We start from the raw sequence: 16,526 nt of genomic DNA, 5'->3' as shown, positions 1-16,526 counted from the left end.
AAAAGTAACGAGTTACACACAAAATAGCAACTCCTTATCATCCACAAACTAGCTGACAAGTAGAAGTTTCTAATAGGGAAATCAAAAAGATTTTAGAAACAACAAGAAAACCCCCGATAGGAAAGACGGGTCGGAAGCGCCATCGGATGCCTTTACGGGCATATAGAACTCGCTTTCAAAACTCCTATAGGTATGTCTCCCTTTAGACTTGTATTTGGGAAACCATGTCATTTGCCCGCCGGGAATTAGGAGAGCACCGTGCTCGTGGCTATAAAAAGCCTTAATTTCAATATTGATGAGGGCGGCGCCAAACGCAGTTACAATTAAAATGAGCTTGAGAATTTGAAGTACTAAATAGACAAAAGAGTCACCGGACGAGACTGAATTTAATGCAAGCGAAACTAACTGGAGTATCAACTAATTCCGGTTTTTCAGTCTGACGTGCTTTCCTTTTCGATTACTCTTTGGGGCTCTTTGGTCTGTTTTAGTAGCATAAGCTTCGGGAGTAGTCGATCGCTATACAAGGAATCATGGGGCCTTGAGGTTTCAAACTCTTAAACTCCTCAAACTTTGTCGAGAGGATATTATTCGCTATAACCTGTTTTACCTCGTGATATTTGTATGTTAACATGAGAACTTCAGGCATGTAAAGGTGGTTCGTAAATCACGTATTCACGTAACACAATTAATATGATTAGGTATATATTTTGATATATCGTAGCACCAAACCACTTGCTTAGAATATTTTTGTATGTGTATGTTACATCAATTCACATACGCGGTATTCAATTGCATGAGTTCGTTCTTGACATTCCCCTAACTCACGTATAACTTACACATAGTTGCATGTATAGGTAATATAGATTTGCATGGGTAGACTTTCTGCGTAAACTAGTATATGTTAGTTAGTTTCTATTTTGGCATCTATCGTTTTTAATTGCATATTTAGTAATCAAGTCTCCATAATACACTAATGCGAAATTAAAAAAAAAAAAAAAAAAAAATTAAAAATTAAAAATTAAAAATTAAAAATAAAAAAAAAAAAATTAAAAAAAATTTAAAAAAATTAAAAATTAAAAAATCATAGTAATTAAAAATTTTCATCTAAATCATCTTAATAACACCCCGCATAATACACCATCATAAATCATCCTATTCCATCAGTGCCTAGGAAACTTGAAAAAAATTGAGGTTGCCCTAATTATGAACGCGTGCTAGTACGAACAACCTCCCTCGATTCTCTTCGGAGACTCGTCAGCTGGAATATTCACACGATTATCCTAGCTTCCCCGCCGAAAGTTAGCAAATTTCTCGGGAAGGTGTTTCAACTCCCTCCTAAAACTCCGGTCATTATTCATTCCTTATGAGCACTAAATTAAAATTTATATTTGTATGAGACTACGGTCCGGTAAACATAAGGAATTAGAACTTACATATATCATCGTCGAAAATACAAGAAACAACTGTTTATGTTATCTCCTAGACATAGTTCCTCCTCGTAAATAAACCCTCGTCAAACATCTCCGTTTCCATTATCTCCTTTAATTATGGTCAAGAAAACCTCCGCGGTCGAGAAAACCCTTCCCGGTTCTATCGCCCCTACCGGGGAAGGACACGCTTCCTGCATTAAACTTCGATCGCGATTGTAGGTGATTTTTTCGTATTCCGCCAAACATTTTCCGGTTTGTTACCTGTTTACCATGGTTTAGACCATGAAAACCCGTGACAATCATCTTCGTCGGATGCAACAAGTAGTCACCACTTTCCGCCATCCGGATTTACTAACGAACAAGTCTTACTTAGGTTGTTTCCTTCACCCTAGCCGACAAAGCCCGAGTTTATTTCGCCCGGACAAAGCGCCGCAATCCATTGACACATGGGCCAAACTAGTTCAAGCATTCATGATAAAGTTCTATACTCAAAAGAAAACTACAGAAATTCTTCAAAAGATTGATTCTTTCGCCCAAAGACCCCGGGGAATCCTTTTCGGGCGTGGAGCAGATTTATTGATCTACTTCTCGAATGTCCCCATCATCAACTTCGACACGCTGTATTAGTCCGTTCATTTTTTAATGGTCTCTCGACCATCAAAGGAAACATTAGACATCATGAGCGGCCGGTTGTTTTCATGGACAAATTTCTTTGAAGCATACACTTTTCTTGAAAACAGGCCTCCGCGAAGCACCCATTGGGGAAACACGATTCTTCTAGATCTTCTAAAGACACTCCTACCAAAGTTACGTCTATGTTCGAGGTCAAACCCGATCCGAATTAAAACTCTAATCGAGACCTTAAACAAAAGGTCGATGCTCTTTCGGTACAAAGTAAATGAACAAAACCCAAGCAGGTCATGGCTACCAACGCTTCCCCATGCCCTCTTTGCTTAAGTCCTGACGCACCGATTCTTATTGTCCTTGGGTATATGAGTGTCCTCCCCAACCTACCACGAAGAGGCTTGTGCTTTCAACATCCCTAACGCACCTTGGCGACAACATCCGAATTTAGCTTGGGCTCCTGTCAACAACAAGCTCCTCGGTGGCAACAACGTTCTGTGTCGACCACCCGCATGAATTACAATTCCTATCGTCAAGGAAATCCTCCACAATTTCAGCAAGGGCAAAGTAATTTTCCAACAACGCCAAATATGGGATACCAAAACAACCCAACCTTGTTCCCGCTAACCAAGGATATGGCTACCAAAATCAACCCAGTAAATAATAACCGTGAACTAGTTCACGCGCTCGCCCTTTGGTACAATCCACAGCCGATAAAAACGGCTGAAACTTCCCCCGACATACATGAATCAACGAGAATCAAATCCTAGCTTCTATCCAATCTCTTCAGCTGTTAGCTTTCGGGGATAAAAGTCAAAAAAGGCGTGTTCCCCGCAAAGCAGGTTCCAAACCCTAAGCCTACAAACTGCCTTTGAACTCAACAATGCACGGGACCTAGTAATCCAAGCGGGGTGGGGTAAATGCCATTACCACTCTTCGTTCGGCGAACCATCGACAATAATATCGCATGCGGACGAGGAATCGCCGGAAGCTACGACCGTCGTCCTGCCGACTCTACCTCGCCAACCTATAGCGGACGAAGTTGTACCTTTAAAATCTACACCCGTCCCTAGGAAAAGATACCACGATCCTTATATCGCGATTCGTCAAAGCTCCGTTCCTGCCGTTTGGTAAAGAACAAAGCGTGGCGAACATTTTGATGAGATCCGTGAAACCTTCAAAAATTTGACCATAAACTTACCTTTCCTAGATGCTTAAAGCATTTGCCCAAGCATGCCAAGTTTCGAAGGACATGTGCACCACCAAAGCGGCGACGAATGTACCTCAACAGCGTTCCTCAGCGGCGGTTTCCCTCGATTACCACTACCAATGGTGTGGTAAAGTACAAGGACCCAGTCGACCTAATTTAACCTTATTCCGTTGGAAGCGACAAGTATACCGCTACTGCACTTTTAGACCTAGGTGCCAGTGTCAACCTACTTCCCTACTACTTATTTAAGCAGTTAGGTCTTCATGAACTAAAACCTACCAACATGACTTTGCAACTCGCGGATCGTTCCATCAAATACCCAAAAGGCATAGTAGAGAACGTTATAGTAAAGGTCCAAGATTTTTACTACCCAGTGGATTTTGTCATTCTAGATACTGAAGTAGCCTGTGACTCCATCCCTATCATCTTGGGACGTCCTTTCCTTGCAACTGCCAACGCTCTCATAAATTGTCGGGACGGTTCAATGACATTGTCTTCGGGAACCTTTTCACGTCCGAACTCAATGTGTTCAAATTAATGAAACGGTTTCCGATCCTATAATGGGGCGAGATTAGCTTGGTTGATAGTCCGGAACATGATTATTTCACAAACTCTTTCCCCCCAGACGAGATACACCAATTTCTTTCTTTTGATAATCCGGAGTTTGGCGATGACTTCATTACATAAGGGATGTCCATGCATTATTAGAGTCCGTACCACTATTTGACCCCCTAATGCCGGTGCAAACTAATTCAGAAGAACCAGATTCGCTCTTTTCCATTGAAGAGATGATCCCTCACGAATCCTTGATCCCCAATCCTCCAACTCCGGATTTGAAACCTCTACCCCCTGATTTGAAGTACGTACATCTCGATCCCGATGGTAGTCATCCTATAATAATTTCTGCTCACTTAACTACAGACGAAGAGACACGGTTGATCCATGTCATTCGTGAACACCGCTCCGCTATCGGATGGTCCTTGGATGATATCAAGGGAATAGACCCTAGCATATGCACGCATCGTATACATCTTGATGACGGCACAAAGACATCACGAGAACCACGCCCGCCTTAATCCCGCCATGAAGGAAGTAGTGAGAGAGGAAGTTCTCGTTTACTTGATCGCGGGTATCATATACCCTATCTCGGATAGTATTTGGGTTAGTCGGTCCACGTTGTTCCCAAAAAGTCCGGCATTCAAGTTGTGCAAAATGAAAATGGTGAATGCATCTCCACTCGCATTCCTTTGAAATGGAGAATTTGCATTGACTATCGCAAAACTTAATGCGGAACCCGTAAAGATCATTTTCCTCTCCCATTCATTGACCGGATGCTAGAACGTTTAGCGGTCATGCTTACCTCTTGTTTTCTTGATGGCTATTCGGATACTTCCAAATTGTCATCGATCCCCGATCAAGAAAAAAGACAACTTTCACGTGTCCCTTTGGAACCTTTGCTTCTGGAGACGAATGCCTTTTGGTCTTTGTAATGCCCGGGCACTTTCAACGCTGCATGCTTCACATTTTAGTGATATATGGTGGAACGTTATATGGAAGTCTTCATGGGCGACTTTTCCATTTTACGGAAATTCCTTTAACGATTGTTTATCCAACCTTTCCAAAGTCTTAACTTGGCGTTGCGAGGAGAAAAATCTTGTACTCAATTGGGAGAAGTGTCATTTCATGGTTACCAAAGGACTTGTTCTAGGTCATATTGTTTCAAAAGCGGGATAGAGGTTGATAAAGCTAAAATTGTTAAGATTTCTTCGCTACCCTTCCGCATAGCGGTTTGGGATATCTCGTGCCTTTTAGGCCAATGGGTTTTCTGAGGAGATTCATTCGGGGATTTCTCTAAAGTTGCTCGACCCTTAACCAATCTCCCTTAAGGATGCGATTATTCGACTTCAATTTCAATTGCAAACAAGCTTTTGATACACTAAAACGCTCGACTACCGCTCCTATTATTCAACCCCTGATTGGTCTCAACCATTCGAACCGATGTGTGGCGCTTAGCGACTTTGCTATTGGTGCGTGCTAGGCCAACGACGCTGACGACAAACCCGTTGTCATTTATTACGCTTAGTAAAACTCTTAACGACGCTCAACGTAATTATACCACAACCGAGAAAGAGTTCCTAGCTGTTGTCTATGCTTTGGATAAGTTTAAGCCCTACCTAGTTGGAACATCGACCATAGTATATCTTGACCATGCCGCATAATTCGGTACTTACTCGCAAAAAAGGACTTAAAACAACGATTATTACGCTGGATCCTTCTCTTACAAGAATTCACCACGGAAATCAAAGACAAGAAAGGAACCGAAAATGTCGTAAGCCGACCATTTATCAAGGCCCGGTTGGTGACATCGATAGTGATTCTCGAAGCTATCGGTGACTCCTTCCAGACGAATACTTGTACTCTATTTTCTCATCTCCATGGTGCAGCGGATATCGTTAACTACCTAGATTCTTGAGGAAGTCCCTCCTTTTGGTCGCCGTCGATCATAAAAAGTTCTTATCCATCGTAAAATATTATTTACGGGATGATGTGAACTTGTGCCGGCTGATGTGAACTGTGCGGGGGCGGAGATAATATACCGTAGATGTGGTATTATTAAAACTCCTTATGCTAGTGAAATCGACCTAGAGATGTGGGCATGCACTAGGGATCAATACTTTCGGCGCCGTCTCGAAACGAGGCGAACTAGAGATGTAGTGATTTGGTAATAAAACTGTTGAAAAATGATTCTTGCATGAGCATGATTAACTCTCTCCCCGTTTCTCTACATTTCGTTTTACCTATATTTAATCACCGTAGTAATTTACATTACCGTTAATTTAATTAAAACCAACTAAAAAGAAACCTAAAATCCTACTCACTTAAAGTTGTAATTCCAGTTGTGAACCTATCCGAGCCCTAAGGTTTGGACGATCCCTTACTCGACCTATCCTACCAATCCCGTGAGTAAAGGTAACTTGACTAAAAGCGCACGACTATACGGACGTTGGACTTTGGACTTTGGACTTGGACTGTGGACCTCGGACTTTGGACTGTGGACCTCGGACTTAAGAAATAAGTAACTAAAAATCAATAAACATGAGTAAAATAGCGTTTTATCACCCTCACATATAACCACACCATAGTTACAGGGGACGAACACAATACTAAAAACATTAGCGTCCTCACCCAGTTCGTGAATCTCCAGATCGCTTAGACGAATATCATACACACACCTCAAATCACCAAAGCTTTTCAGAGCTCGCTTGTCTACTACCCTAGGAGGCAACCCACTAGAGGATGATGCACCAAAACTTCTCTCCACCGCGACCACATATTCAGAACCAACCTCCTCTATCTCCTCACTCAATGAAACATCTCAAATCTCCTCAGATCGAGTATTATTAGAATCAGACATCCTCTTCTTGTACAACTCACCAACAACAAATATATTACTCTAAAGCCTAGCGAACCCAACAAAAAAAAACAACAAAGAAAAGGAAGGGTAAAGCAAAAATGGTAGAAACTAACCTGTGCCTTTCGAACTCAAGGATGCAAATAACGAATGATTTAGTTCTCTAGGAGTATATCACAACCACCGATTCATTTCCCAAAGTAGCGTAATCATTTTATTTAACCCTAACGTGCCACGTCTCTCCACATTACGAGGCGTTTCAGCTGCAACCTTTCAAATAAAACGTCTCATGTGCCAACTTAAATCTCTCACCAGATTGTTATCCAGTACCTAACGACCTGCTAAAAGGGGGCTGTGTGAGGAAGTAATATACACTTCCAGTAAATATTAAGCACGTGTCCAGCACAATAGAGTTAACAAATAACCTCGTGTCCTCGTCCTCAAAGCTCGCTTCATAGTGGCTCGATTCAAGAAAGCAACCTATTCAACTCGCGCCCAGAGCGATGTCACCACCAACCGATCTCTCGTACTCGACCTGCGAGCTCGCTTCAAAGTGACTCGAGTCCAGTAGACGATCTCACCAAGAAGCTACCTCCACAGCACTCAATCCTCTTGCTCCATAATGGCTCGTAACGTATTTTTTTATTAGAACCATCAAGATCGAAGGTTCAAGCACGCAGCTCATTGATTCTTCATAACTTGCCATCATGGCTCATAAGTGACCAGAAGACCTAGATCTGACCTGATGCAACAATGCTAGAGGTGCGGGCATTACTATGTTTGACTTGATTCAAGTCCCCCAAAGAGAGAACTTGATACATAAGCAATTCGCCCATACGAACTCGGTCAATTCAATCCAATCATCCCAATCCCTTAATCAAACCTACATTTGTAAGGATCACTAAAAACATCCTTTACACTATGCATGCTTGTACATCAAGCACCAGGTGAACTACCTTTGAATGATAACCTATTTTTAATTGGTTCCTTAATTCAATAAGGGAGTAAGCCTTAAATAAGGAAGTAAGCCAAAAATTACACGAAAAAATTCAATCATGAAAAAAAAATTGTCAATAATAATAAGATGAAAGACATGAAACCTATAAAACAAATAAAAACTTCAAACATGCGTGTTAGATAATTATAAGAGTATTAATTAATGGTGTTGCAAATAATGGGATTAGTTTGGCTTAAGTGTTCTCCCACTATTTCATGAGCTTGCATTAGCTAGACTACTATACCCACTAGATTATTTATGGTTTCATCTTCCTTCACTACAAAAGAAGTCATTTTACCCGACTGACAGTGACTGTCGCCAAAGGTATTACCCGACAGACCAAAATTGTCGCACGACCGTCGGAAAACACTCGGTCGACATAGGTTTTTGACAGTTATGAACAGTCAGAACAGGCCATCGAGGTTGATGATCTTTGCCGACGGATATGCCCACTGCTTTGGACCTTCGAGTATTACTGCTACCAAGAACCGTCGGATATGGACTGTTATTGCTAACCGTCGGATAGGCCTACCTACTGTCACTAGCCATCAGATAGGACAACTGTTATAGGCCGTCGGATATACCAGCTGTCACTATCCATCAGATAGGTTCGTCGGGGTAGTTTACTACTAGATAGTTGGTATCCATCGGGTATTAGTTTTTTGTTTTAAAAAAAAATATTGGCTGTAATAATTCTTTTAGGTATCCCAATCCCAACACTACATTATTTAACCTCCAATTACATCTTGCAGGTTCCCACTCAAATGCTACAAGCGCCAATGTATTCAGAAAGAAACAATTAGAACAACAAAATGCTAAAATAAAAATACTCTGCTAAAAAACATTGAATAGTTTGTGACTTCCATGACTACAATAATCTTGCCTCACATGACTGATCAAAGGAGAAACAGGACTTCAAGCTAAGATAGGAAAAATATCGGGGCAAAATTTAAATTTAAGACTGAACAAACATCCCTTAGTGTATTGCTAAAGCTATTCCCAATAACTTACAAGGAAATGGTTTTACTAAAACTAAAATTTACAAAGTATGAAATTAAATCTAAGACAACACTCACCCTATATCACATAGCAGGCCTCCTCCACCATGTTGCTGATAGGGTTATATACTAAAAGCATTACTTTTGTATTAACTCTAATTCTTTATATTTTGAATGAGAATCATATGGACAAATGTTATGCATATTATATATGTTATTAGTTATATGCATGCGTCTAATACTTTATGATGTATATGATATGGTGTGTGGTGACACACAGAATATCATATCATCAGTAATTTATAAAGTATAAGTAAATGTTCACAACCTAGATGGATTTGGACAAACCATTGGTACGGTTGTAGTATGATTTGGTATTAGTCTATCTTGACTACAGGATTACACTAGTACACTTTGTGTGTATTGAACAGGACCAAGTGAGGTTGTTTCTCTTTATATAGACTATATAAGAGAACAAACACCTCTGTTATTATAGATGTTTGTCCTCTTAATCCGGATATAATAACGGAAACTTATGTGCATTGTACATTGCTTTAAATTATCAATGAGTGAGGTTCATTTCTGAATTAACAAACTCGATGGATTGGGTAATGACATTGTATGTAAGGTGTGATGTAAATTATAGAAGAAATCCATGACCCGCAGGAAGTCGGGCTGATGATGTCCCTTTGAGGAGCTCATAAGGATTGTCATGTAAACCCTACAGGTGGATTTTAATCTGATATGACAATGAGGTTGAGTGGTATTACTCAAGGACATAAGAAGTTGATTAATGTAGTTGTCAATAACTTAACTTAATCAACGTGCATTCGATATCTTAAACATAGAGAGATCAACGAGCATATAATATAGAGCCCATACACGTAATTTGGGATTAGGGCGGTAGTGCAACAATAGCCTTTAGTGGAATAAGCCATTTGTTAACGGACTTGGGCCGTGTGTTCTGGGCGAACATGGGAAGTCCAAGCCCATCAGGAGATCTAACCCTAATTTGTCCTCATGGTCCCTATTGTAGCCTATATAAAGAAGCCCCTCTTTCTCTAGCCGAACTACTAAGTGTTTTCTCAAGAAATACAAGCTCCAAATTCGGTTTTGATCTTGTGAGTGAGAGAGGCCAAGAGAGAAAGAAGGGTCTGGTAGATCATTTTCCACACAACGTCCATTCTAAGATAGGAATACAACAGAAGATCAAGAGGTTGCTGATTCGTAGAGCTTGGATTCTCAGAGATATCACAGTTGATCAAAGGTATGATTCTAAACTAAATCGTGAGAACCCTTTATTTTGCTGCGCATGGGTTTTCGCAGTTTGTAGTAAATCATTACATGACATTATAATGATAAGAGCCCAAAAATGTAGTTTTAACCCCTTAACAATAATATTTTTAGACCGATTATACAAGTAATAAATAAGAGTTAATGCTGATTACGTGTTTTTATGTATTTTAGGCATTGGAGTTAATTATGTACAGAAATGTGTCACTTTTGCATGATAATGGAGCAAGGGTTGGTTGTTAAGAAGTTCTTTTATTAAAGCCCAAGATCCAAGGAGAAAAAGCCCATTTAAAACCCGGTCAAAGCTAAAAAGTAAAAGTCAACGTGGGCAAAAATAGCACAGAAAAGTTAGCAGAACTTCCGAAAGCTATATCTTTGGACTCAGACCTTGGAATTGGGCCTACCTTAGGTCAAAACGACCGGCTCGGAATGAGCTTTCTAATGGTTCAAGACTTGACCCATTCAGAGGAGCAAAAGTGAATGAAAAGTGCATTAAAGTCATTTCCAACTTAAATCCCCTTTTTGGATTGAAGAAATTGGGTTTTGGGCCCGATTTTCCGCCCCAAAATATGGGTCCAAGCCCATGCACGAAATTGGGGATCTCTTTCTCCTCTTCAAAGGAAGAAAGGAGGAGACTCAAAAACTAGACCTAGATTAGAAAATAAATTAGTTTTAGACTCCATTAATTAGTTTTATTACCTTGTTTTGAATTCAGTTTTGAATCAGTTTATTGTTATTATTCATTAGATCAATAAAGTTAGTTAGCTATTGATAATTCTAGTTTCATTTCATTAAATCATTTTAGCTTTAATTCATAGATTTAGTTAATAATCATTACTAGTTTTAATTCAATCTTGCATGATTAGACTTTCATTTTAAATCAAATAAGTAAATTTATATTCTTTTATCATGTCTTGTTATTGTTTATATATAAATGATAATTTAATGATTCAAGGCTAAAACTTCCATTAGAGGGGTTTGAAGAAGCCTTGATGAAAACTTGATTGTTGTTAGCGTAGAATAGTTTGTAATATTCTATTCCATTCTAGAAAGTAATTAGTTCACCATGAGAATGGGTTTGATTGCTTCACATGCTAGTTGTTAGTTGGTAGAGATTGCCATGAATAATTAGGGATTAGAAACACCTAATTGTTATACAGAAGCATTACAATTCGGATTACGACAATTCCTCACTAGTTGATTAAGTGGAATTAAAGTGGAATCAAATCCCCCTAATTCATTATCATATTGTCAATTTATTATTTCCGTAGTTGAATTATCACATCTTGATTAGTATAATTTCCATCGTTACTCTCATCGACTTGATAGAACTGATAATCTTAGTTAACATGAATTCTAAAGAACTAGGAGTGGAACGAATTCTCTACTCCAACTTATTACAATAGCATCGAGAGTTCAAAACTTTGATACTTTAGAACATAAATCAGTTTTAGTTTTACTTGCGTATAGTTTCGTAGATTATGCGTAGGTAAAACTATCATTTTTACATTTTATCAAATGGCACCGCTGCCATCTTAGTTCTGTTTAGAATTGCTTTCATTAGTATTGTTAGTCTTCCCAAAGTCCCATTAAACCCACCCACCCTTGTTTGGTTATAACCGTGATTGTCTGGTTTAGAAACTAAAAAATTTCCCAAGAAAAACCTGGGAGCACCCCGCGCCCATCCAAGGCTAAGTTTGAGCGCGCCTGGAACTCGAGTTGGACCTGAGCACGACCCGTGCCCTAACAAGGCAAATTTCAAGTGCCCCCTGCGCTGAAGCGCCTAGAACTCTAGTTGGACTTGAGCGCGACCTGCGCCCTCTTCTGGAGCAGCCCGATTTTCATAGGTCAGTTAAAACTTCCATTTCTTCAAGTTATTCAGTGTTTCTAACTTGTTAAATACACTAAGCGTGTATATACAAGACGCTATTCATAAGCGAAGCAAGGAGGCATTCAGGTACTTCTTTCTTCCACTCCTCGCATCCCCTTTTAGAGAATTTATACTAGCATATCAGGGTTGTTTTGACTGTTGTCATATTTTTTTAAATATTGGACTTAGCCTTGCATGAGATTAATGTTTGGTAGAGAAAAAACAATTAACGTAATCTATCGTGAACGTCAACACACAAACCAATCTAGTATACAATACACTACACCTGAAATAATGGCTAAAGAAAGAGAGTCTCCTCTCTCTGACTTTTACAAAGCTTTGAACGATAGCCCAAAATCTTGCATCGTTCTTGCAGACCCAGTGGGGGATTTCTGAATCCCCCCAAATATATTTAATTTGTTACCCATCTTTCATGGGTTAGACCATGAAACACCTTATCAGTATATGCGTAGGATTGAACAAGTCCTTACCACATTCCATCATCCTACGGTTGGTGCGGAACAAATTAAACTGAGGGTGTTTCCTTTCACCCTAGCCGACAAGGCGGCGTCTTGGTTAACTACCCAAGCGCCTAATTCTGTAGACTCATGGGCCAAACTTGTTCAATTATTTTTGGAACATTTGTACCCACCACTGAAAACAGAGGAAATGCTTTCCTAGATTCATTTTTTTTTATAGAATCCTCATGAATCCTTTTCAGAGGCTTGGAATCATTTCACTGACCTACTTATAGAGTGTCCACATCATAACCTCGCCAAAGGCACGTTAGTTCGTGCCTTTTTGAAGGGACTTTTACACCACCATAAAGAGGTCCTAGATATAATGAATGGGGGTAGTTTCCTCAGTAAAGGAGCCTCAGAGGTTTATAAGTTTTTAGAAGATCAAACAAAGCATAATAATAACTAGGGGGTAGTGACGATATTCCCCGCTCCGCTAGTTCTTCTTCAATAGTTAAGACTGCCGGTATGTTTGAGATTAAACCCGATCCTGAGCTTAAAAGTTTAATCAAATCTCTCACTAGAAAGGTAGAAGCTATTTCTGTTCAACAAAAGCATATCCCCATCATGAATGTCAACTCTAATCTATGTAATTTCTGTTTGAGTCCTGAGCATCCTGACTCCTATTGTCCTCTAGTCTATGAACAACAATCTGCATAGCTGGACAATGTTTGTTCCATTAATAGCCAACCTAACGGACCTTGGCGCCAAAACCCCAGGTACGGTTGGCGAAATAATCAACAAGTTACACCTCTAAGGTATAATAATCAAAATGTTAGGACAACAAACAATTACAATCAAGCTCCACCGAGACAAGGACAAGGACAAAGTAATTGTAATAATTATAATAATAATAATTATAATGCTAATAGCAGTATCGTTCCGGTTAATAATAACTATCACAACCCACCTGTAAATAATCAACGTGAGATAGTTCCTGTCACACAACCTGTAACAAACACTCCTCCACAACCGGATCGTTTCGACGCCTTTATGCAAAACCAACAACAGATTTTATAGTCCATCCAACTTTCCTTACAACAATTAGCCCAAGCGAGAGTACAACCCAGAGGTGTGTTTCCAGGTCAAGCGATACCTAATTCTAAAACAACAAACATAACCTTTGAAGTAAACGGTAATACTAGTAATGAAAATGGAAAAGTAGGTGAGCTAAAGGCCATCACTACTCTCCGTTCTAGAAGAGTAGTTGATAACGCCATAACTATGCCTTTAGTTATCCCACCAATAGCCCCTTGATAAGAGCCCAAAACTGTAGTTTTAACCCCTTAACAATCGTACTTTTAGACCAATTATGTGAATAATAAGTAAGAGTTAATACTGATTACGTGTTTTTATGCATTTCAGGCTTCAAAGTCCATTATGTGCAGAAATGTGCCACTTTAGCGAGATAAAGGAGCAAAGGTCGATTGCTAAGGAGTTCTGTGATTAAAGGCCAATTTTCAAGAAGACAAAGCCTCTATAAAGCCCGGTCAAAAGATGAAAAGTCAAAATCCATGCGGGCAAAAACAGTGCACAAAGTCAGCAGAACTTCCGAAGACCATATCTTTGGACTCATATCTCGGAATTGGGCCTACCTTATGTCAAAACGACCGGCTCGAAAAGAGATTTTCAATGGTCTAAGCCTTTGACCCAATCAGAGGATTAGAAGTGGATGAAACATTTGTCGAAGCTAATTGCAGCTGAAGAGCCCATTTTGGACTAAAGAAATTGGGTTTTGGTCCCGATTTTCCGGCCCAAAACATGGCTCCAAGCCCATGCACGATTTTTGGATCTGAATGTATAAAAATAAAAGCTTGACTCTTTGTTAAAGGAGGTAGTTAGGTTAGGAAGCTAATGTTAATGGAGTTTAGGGTTAGAAAAAGATAGATCTAGATCTAGTTTTGAGTTTTATCCCATTAATTAATTAGTTTTCATACCTTGTTTTAATATAGATTATTGAATCATTGTTACTTTTCATTAGATTAATAAAATAGTGTTTTTGATAATCTAGCTTCATTTTTCATTAAACATCTATTGCAATTCATTGATTTAGTATTTGTCACTATTAGTTTAAATCAATTCTTACATGAGTAGTTTCCTTTTAAATTCGAACAAGCAAAGTTCAACCCTTTATACCATGTCTTGTTTGATTTGCTTGGGAAATGATAGTATAATGATATTAGAAATTTCACATCACACATTACTCTCATATTGTTCTTTGTGTCGAGTAGTTGAATTCTAATTAAGTCTTGAGAGTTTAAGAGTGGAACGAATCCTGACTCTCTTATATTACTTCATTATTGAGAGTATGAATATTGATATAAACATGTATTTACGTAAATTGATTATTTGTGTTTACGCATAGATAGTTAGAATACGTAAAATCACTTTTATCAAATGGCGCCACTACCATCTTAATCTCGTTCAAGACAAGAATTCAATTGCTTGAATCCAAGGGGAAATCCTCCATTCTCTACCCACCCACCCTTTTAATTTTTCATTCTTATTTCTTGAATTTTCGGAACTGTTCACTGCATCAGGCATAGGGGCTGCGGATTCATAGAGAAAAACACTGCGGTGAAGGTATTTCTAAATTTTTGAAAATTCTGAAATTTTCATACATAATATTTAATGTGTTGTTGATTTACTGGAATATTTTCAGATTTTTCAAAGTTGGTTTACCTTGTGAAAAAAATACGATATTTACAGTGCTGCATTTCAGTTTTCACACCGTATGTTCTTGAAAAACAGACGAGTAAGGTTACTTAATGAGTTCTAAAAATTCTATAATTTTTACAGGAGTATCTATCCTAGGTCAGGAGTTTGTAGTAACAATTTTATGAGTTTTTGATTTGTTTTGACCTCCAAAATAGTAGAGTGTTTCCAGTGTGTTTCTGCAGTGTTGCAAACACTTAATATCTGGAAGACCAGCCAATAAGGAGAGGTTGTAGTACTCCAATTGCTCTAAATTTTTTACAGGAACAAGTAGGATCTGTCAGGAGTTTCCAGTAAAAATTTGGAAATTTTTGGCTTTGTTTTAATGGGTTAACCATTCGGTTGTTTGTATTATGTCCGAAAACTGTTTTGAAAACTTTGCAGGGAAGTAGAGGGAATTTCATAGCTTCGATAGATCTAAAATTTTATAGGCTACTTGATAGACGTCTTATAAAATTACTGTAAAAATTTCAAATTTTTTGGAGTACGATAAAAGGTCTAAAATTCGAAAACCCTGAGGCGCGACCTGCGCCCAAAAGGAGCGCACCCGCGCCCAAAACACTGGACATTTGAAAACCTTGAGCGCACCTGCGCCCAAATAGAGAGCACCCGCGCCCTCGAAGGAAAATTCAGCGTGAACAGCCCAATTTTCATAGGTTAGTTCAAATTTCTATTTCTTCAAGTTACTCAGTGTTTCTAACTTGTTAAAGACACTGAGATAGCGTATACAAGACGCTATTCAAACGCGTAGCAAGGAGGCATTCAGGTACTCCTTCTTCCACTCCTTGCCTCTTCTGTCAGAGGAGTTTTAATTCTAGTATAATTAGACTTGTTTTTCATAAAAATAAATACAACACGCCTATCTAGAATTTCACACACTACACTTGCAACAATGGCTAAAGAACAAGAGACTCCTCTCTCTGATTTTTGTAAAGCCCTAAACGATGGCCCTAAGTCGTGCATCGTTCTTGCAGAACTAGTGGGGGATTTTCAAATCCCCCTAATATATTTAACTTGTTACCGGTTTTTCATGGTTTAGACCACGAGAAGCCTTACCAGCACATGCGTAGGATATACCAAGTTCTCACTACATTCCATCATCCTAGCGTAAGTCCAGATTAAGTTAAACTTAGGGTGTTTCCTTTCACCCTAGCCGACAAGGCGGCGTCTTGGTTAACTGCCCAAACGCCAAACTTTGTGGACTCATGGGCTCAACTTGTTCAATTGTTCATGGAACAGTTTTACCCACCACTGAAGACAGATGAAATACTTCACAGGATTCATTTCTTCCACTATAATCCTCATGAATCCTTTTCAGAGGCCTGGAATCATTTCATCGATCTTCTCATTGAATGCCCAAGATCATAATCTTGCGAAAGACACGCTTTGTTCGTGCTTTTTCAAGGGCTTTCACATTATCATAAGGATGTTCTAGATATCATGGTAGGGGGTAGTTTTC

The sequence above is a fragment of the Coptis chinensis genome, chromosome 1 (genome assembly GCF_015680905.1).
Source record: "Coptis chinensis isolate HL-2020 chromosome 1, ASM1568090v1, whole genome shotgun sequence".
Classification (NCBI taxonomy): domain Eukaryota; kingdom Viridiplantae; phylum Streptophyta; class Magnoliopsida; order Ranunculales; family Ranunculaceae; genus Coptis; species Coptis chinensis.
This window is presented reverse-complemented; position numbering follows the sequence as displayed.